Source organism: Oxyura jamaicensis, chromosome 4 (assembly GCF_011077185.1).
Source record: "Oxyura jamaicensis isolate SHBP4307 breed ruddy duck chromosome 4, BPBGC_Ojam_1.0, whole genome shotgun sequence".
NCBI classification, from domain to species: domain Eukaryota; kingdom Metazoa; phylum Chordata; class Aves; order Anseriformes; family Anatidae; genus Oxyura; species Oxyura jamaicensis.
Window position 1 is genome coordinate 22,303,720 of NC_048896.1, and position 6,011 is coordinate 22,309,730.

General features: G+C 41.2%; 1 protein-coding gene across 5 annotated transcripts in view; it reads right to left on the reverse strand.

Moving 5' to 3' along the window:
- The window catches only part of SLC4A4 (solute carrier family 4 member 4), a 225,408-nt gene that overhangs the window by 126,736 nt on the left and 92,661 nt on the right, over positions 1-6,011 (reverse strand). The window lies entirely within an intron of this gene.

Below are 6,011 nucleotides of genomic sequence, written 5' to 3' on the forward strand. Positions count from 1 at the left end.
CATCCTTGTAATAAAGGACTACAACTTCTCTCCCCTTTCTGCTGGATGAAAGGTGAGGAATTCTCCTGGCACACCCCAGTGACAAATGCCTGGAGTGCCAGGAGGAATCTCAGCAGTATCGGTCTGTGAGCTACCAGCCACAATCTCTTCTTAGGCACGGAAAGCTATGAGGTGTTCTTGGTGTTAGTAGTTAGTCAAAGTCAACTCTCAAATCCAAAGGGGCAGACCTCTGCATGCACAAAGCATACATGGTCTTTGCTACAGAGGCCACATATTTCTCCACTGACTTCCCAAGCACTACATACTCTTCAGTTACCTTGGAAAGTCACTTGAGATGTCACTGAAGCAGAGCACCAAATCATTACTTCTTCAAGACAGTGATGCAGAATTTGTTCATAGCTTTGTCAAAACATTTGCCTTTAAATGTCTTCTTAATAAACTGATTTAAAAACTAACAACTGATATTAAGACCTGCACTCTCCTGTAATCTACCAAGAACATTATGAGTTCTAAGACAGTGCTGAACCAAGAACAGAAAATATGTTCAATTCCAAAGACTAGGGCAAGTCTGATTGCTGAATCCAAGTGAGAATCACTAGCTAGGCATCTCAGCCAAAACTATGCAAATGTGCTCACCTCATTTCTGACAGGGGTATCTCCTTCCATAGTGCAGAAATAATATTACTGACAGTTTAATTTTCTGAATTATCCAACTCATTAAAGAAATTAAATGGGAGGTGACAAAACATGAGAGCTTTTATTTTTCTACTGAATTCTGAGCTAAAAAAAAAAAAAAAAGGTAAGAAGAACAGAAAACTCCACCAGCTCGTTAACTCAGATAACACTTCCCTTGATTCCTACTTTGATTTTAATTGGAAACAAACAAACAAAACAAAAATCAATACCCATCAGGTAGTTCAATAATACAATTAAACAAGGCCTCCCTAGCACATTTTGAACTGAATTTGAATTTCCATCCATGCAGAATTTGACCAAGATTATATAGAATAGTACTCCTCTGAATCTCCAGCCAGATACCAGGAAAACGATCCAAACTGGACATCTGACATCTACGTGTCACATTTTTCCACGCAGTGTGCAGGCTCCTATGAGAGCCAAAACCGATGTAGCCAGCAGAAGCAGAAGGGCTGAGGGAGCAATTCGTCTGAGCATCCAGAAGGTGTCTACTTCAGGGTGTGCTGAATCACTCTCCAGGCTTGACTGTGCAAGTTAGCTGCATCTCCCGTGGCCATAATGGGAGTTAGCCCACGTTGTACATCAACACCCACACAGAGAGGCCTAAATTTAGGTGTTTGGGTTCTGCCTCTAGTAAATGAAAAGTGCATTAGTTGTTACTTTCTAATGCACAAAAATTAACACGCTGAATAACCGTAGCTTGAAAAAAAAACTTTGGAAGCATCACTTGGCATCCAGAATGGAATGATAAATTCAACATGAAAGGAACATTAACAGCAAATTACTTGTTGGGAATCAACTTTCCTTTAAGAAATCATAAAAGGTAGATAGCCAGATTAAAATCCACTATTTAAATTAAAGTTTCCTACTCACTGATTGAAATCCCTGTGACACAAGGATTCTTTTTTTAAGGCAAACCACGCTCCCTGATGAACTGTGTCATACATTACTTTAGCTACTGACCTAAAAAGAGGTACGTTTCTATGACTCTAAGAAGAATGAAATGTTACCCCAGTCAACAGGGGAGGGAGCAGTCCAAAAGCAAGAGGCGGCAGTGAGGCTGCAGAGCAGAAAGGAATTCACTGAAATGCACAGTACACATGCCAAGACACACGTGCATTCATCTCATGCATTTCAGAGTGCAGAACTTTAACAGTTTTATTTGTGCATGCAAATACACACAGAGAGAAGGGACTCTTTTTCCCTTTTTTTTTTTTTTAAAAAAAAAAAAAAAAAAGCTTGGTTTTAAAACCTATTGAACTTTTTTAAAGTGATGGGGAAATTATGTTAAGAAATATGCAGCTGATTTTCAGAAGCTATGAAATACAATTCCTCTCCTCCCCCTGCCCCCTAGTTCAAAGTATTTGCTTAAAGCTATATGTAAAACCAAGCCCCTGCACAGACAGAGGAATTTCCTCATTTCCCCAATCCTCTAATCCAAAGTGCTTTGCAAACTTCACCAGGGTTGCAACTAAGAGCAACATGAATGTATGCCATTTAAATCACCCTTCCAGGAGCCGCCATCACCATATCTTGCTATGTCACTTATGCTGAAGAAGGTCAGAAGAAGGAACACAAACTTGTAAGGGCACCTCATTTATTTCAGAGTAAGCACAGGATGTACGAGGCAGAAGAGCTGCTTGGTGCCACGAACAACTTGACAGACCCTTGTACAACAGTTCCTTAAGAAAAAGGGTCGCCTATGAACTTGAAAATGGTCCCCTGAGAAAGGCTCCACTGATCTGCACAGAAGAAACAATACAAGTCCTCTGCTGCCTTCTAGAATGTGCTTTTAAAAGACAAGTTCAAAGAATTTTAAAACCTCGACTGATGCAGCAGCATATGTGAAGTCAAACTGAGGACAGCACATGTGCTCATCTATCAACATCAATCTGTTTTCTTCCCCTGAGTTTTTAGTAAATGGATTTCATGCAGCAGCAAATTCAGAAGAAAAAAAAAAAAAAGAAAGAAAGAAAAAATATTATGAAATAAACCTGCCAGCAATCTGTTGTGCATTAACTGCTGTACTTAGACTACACCAGCACCTCTTCCACCCACAGGCAGCCATGTGAATGCTGTGCACTTCTCAATATCCTAATGATGTTGAACACCCTAAGGACAACTCTACCACACAGAAAAGTAACTTCAGAAGAAACAGGCAGGGGCTTTCTGTTACATGTACCCCTCAAAGGCGTTAAATAAAGGCACATGTAGAAAATAAGACAGAAGCTATTTTCCAGGTGTTTCCCAACCTTGTGGCAGTCGACAAGCCACAGAGAAGTGGACGGCTCTTTCAAGTGCCTGTTTCCTCAAACACAGGCTTTTCTGTTCGATTTTGAGATGAAGTCAAATGTCTGCAAACAACATCATGGTGAAGAATAGTTCAATTCACTGCAGGTTCTCAAACAAAAGAGGACCTGGTTTAGATTTAAAAACAAAACAAAACTTTTTTGAAAACACTTTTATCCCCCCCCTCCCAGCCCTCAAAGAGACAGGAAATTGTAAGCAATAAACCTCAAGGATTTCTGATCTAAGATTACCGCATTTAAATGCTATCCTCAACTGGAGATTCCCATTTTAAGCAGATGCTTTGCATAACTGAATATACGTGACCTTGGCAGGAAGCAAAATATTTCTTGCAAAACGTTTACTCTTCCTCTTGCTATGCAAAATCTGTTCTTCCTAAATGAAGGACACCAAACCCACATTACTCGAAGAAATGTCACACTGGATTTAATCGGAGAAGGATGTTTGTACAACAAGTTAGGCACTGACCTTATGTTTCGGAAGCCTTGGGCTTCCAAGAACAGAGCACCTTCTCCTCTGCACCAAGTGCTCTCCTGGCTGCAGGTGCTTGCAATGGGCGTGTCCCTTTCAGTACCAGTACAGAGAATGGCACCGCTGCAGTTTGTCTTGGATGAGCTCCACCGAGCTCTCCAGCTGTAGTAATCAGCAAGGAGATGTACAAGGCTTGCCACTTGGGGAGGCCCCCAGGAAGGCCTGGTGTTGTCCGAGCTCATCCCGGTGAGCTCTGCAAATGACTGCATGACAGCAGAAAGTAGCTTAATCAAAAAAAAAAAAAAAAAAAAAAAAATCCATTCATGGGAGCAGCATGAAAACAAATTGCAAGCATACTGCCTGGGAAGTGCATATGTAAAGCTGATTAATTCTGGCATGCCTACATCTAAGTACGAATGGAAGTCTTTGAAAACCTGGGACCACTCTGACTGTGTGTGCCAAGTGAAACAGAGAGAACTGGTCCTGTGACAAGTCACTGTCAGTTTGGTCTGGTCCTGAGAAAACTTACTAGAAAGGATTGGTCATTTCACTTTCCTTTCTTTCCATAGCACAGATATGTCCTGGTTTTAAATGGTCGTTTAAGATATAAGGCACTTGTCAGTGCAGAACCTGAAGTAGGCAGATAACCTTGTTAGATAACCATACAAACAAACATGCATGCTGGCTTACTTCTGGGATATTTCCCAAGTTCAGAAATTCTGGTGTTAGGACTTTTTCTCCAAGATACCATTTGTCAAACAAAGTGCTGCTTGCTCTCTTCTAAATCACTGTATGAACCTTGCCAACAGGCGGGGCTGAGGGTAGCCCCACAGAATTGCTGTCTCCTCTTTCTTCCTCCCACGGACTAACTCAAGGGAGGCCAGAATTCCCTCTTGAGATCCTCAGGAGCTGCACTGCTTCTCTGATTTTTCCCCAAAGGCACATGCTGATGTCCACAGCCCGTGGATCACACCTGCAGAATCCCAGTTTATGATGGAGCTGAAAGCAGCAGCTAAGGGCATCCCTTCTCACACAACTTGCTCACAAGAATGTTCTTTCAGAGACAGATATACCATATAATGCGATCCTGCATCCATAGAGGTCTCAAGCTCTCCAAAGACATGTGCTCATGGCCCTTCCTTTCATACCCTGAAGCTTTGGTGGCAGCAATGTCCAGGTGACCCATCCCTGCCAGAAGAAGTCACTAACAGCTGCAGCTCCTACACACGCAATGTCCACATGAATGCTGACCTGGCAAAAAGCTGTTGTTCTATTTCTTACAGGCACTGAATTAAAACACTTGTGGGAAAACACAATGTCACCAGCACTTCCAAATACTTCAGACAAGTGCAGGCAGTAAGTTAAACCACTTGCAATAAATACCACAAGCCTGACCCATGCAGACCCACGGTCAAAACAGATGTAAAATTACAGAAGATAATCGAAGAGGAGGCCTGTGGCTATGCATACTGTGATTTCAGACTTAAATGATGGTCATTTTTAAATGTACAAAACAGTTTATAAATGTTATTCTCACTGAACGGGACTTGAAAAAAAAAAAACTTCCCTTGAAAACCCAAAGGAACTTTAAACAGTTCTAAAAAGCTGCATTTACTAATAAATAGTTCACAAGTAGACAAGCTTAGGTCACTACAATGCATCATCCGTTAACACTAGTGAGAAGCAGAAGCGTACTGTGATTCAACCAAAAGAGAAAGTGGTTGTGCTATGGAGCATAACTCCTGAGTGCAGTCATCAGACAGGTGACCTGGCTGCTGCAGTCACTCAGACCTTCTCTTCTTGGCTGAGCTGGAGATGAAATAGCCCCAACTCCCAGGACTTGCAAAGCCCTCCCTCAGATTCCATTCCCAGATGAATCCTCGGAGCAAACCGAAATATTCATCAGTTTCTAAAACGTGCTGAAGACAGCAGGCTACAGCCAAAACATTAATAAACTTCCCAAGTTTCCAGATTTCAAAGAGACCTTAGTATGAATATGGTACTCCTCCATCTAAAGAAAATGGATGAAAAGAAATACAAATGCCTTTTCTGGTCTCAGCCTCATTATCCAAAAGACGCTGTAAAATAATCATCACCAAGGGTTCAAAAACGATGAGCCAATATAAACATTTATCAATGGAGCATTTACACACTTGTTACATGAAGTACTGCACAGCATTCCTGAAATCTATAAACACACAATTCCTCTTTTCTTCCCAGAAAGCAATCTTGTCTGTAATTCACTAAATGTGCATATTAATATCACTTCATATTTTGAGAGTTCTCTGCATCTTCAAAGCCCTTCAATTTGATTAAAGCAGCCACATTCCCTTTTGACAACAGGAATGAACAGGTTCTTCCCCAAAGCATTACAACTTCCATTTCGCTGCCCTGCTCACTTCTGTGCCAAATTACTTGGCAAAAATGGCTATAAACACTGCAACTTTGATCAATAGGTTTCTTAGCCATGAAAAGTATGCAATAACCACTGCAGAATGATGAAGGAAATACCTTCTCATCTTCCTTTTTTTTTTTTT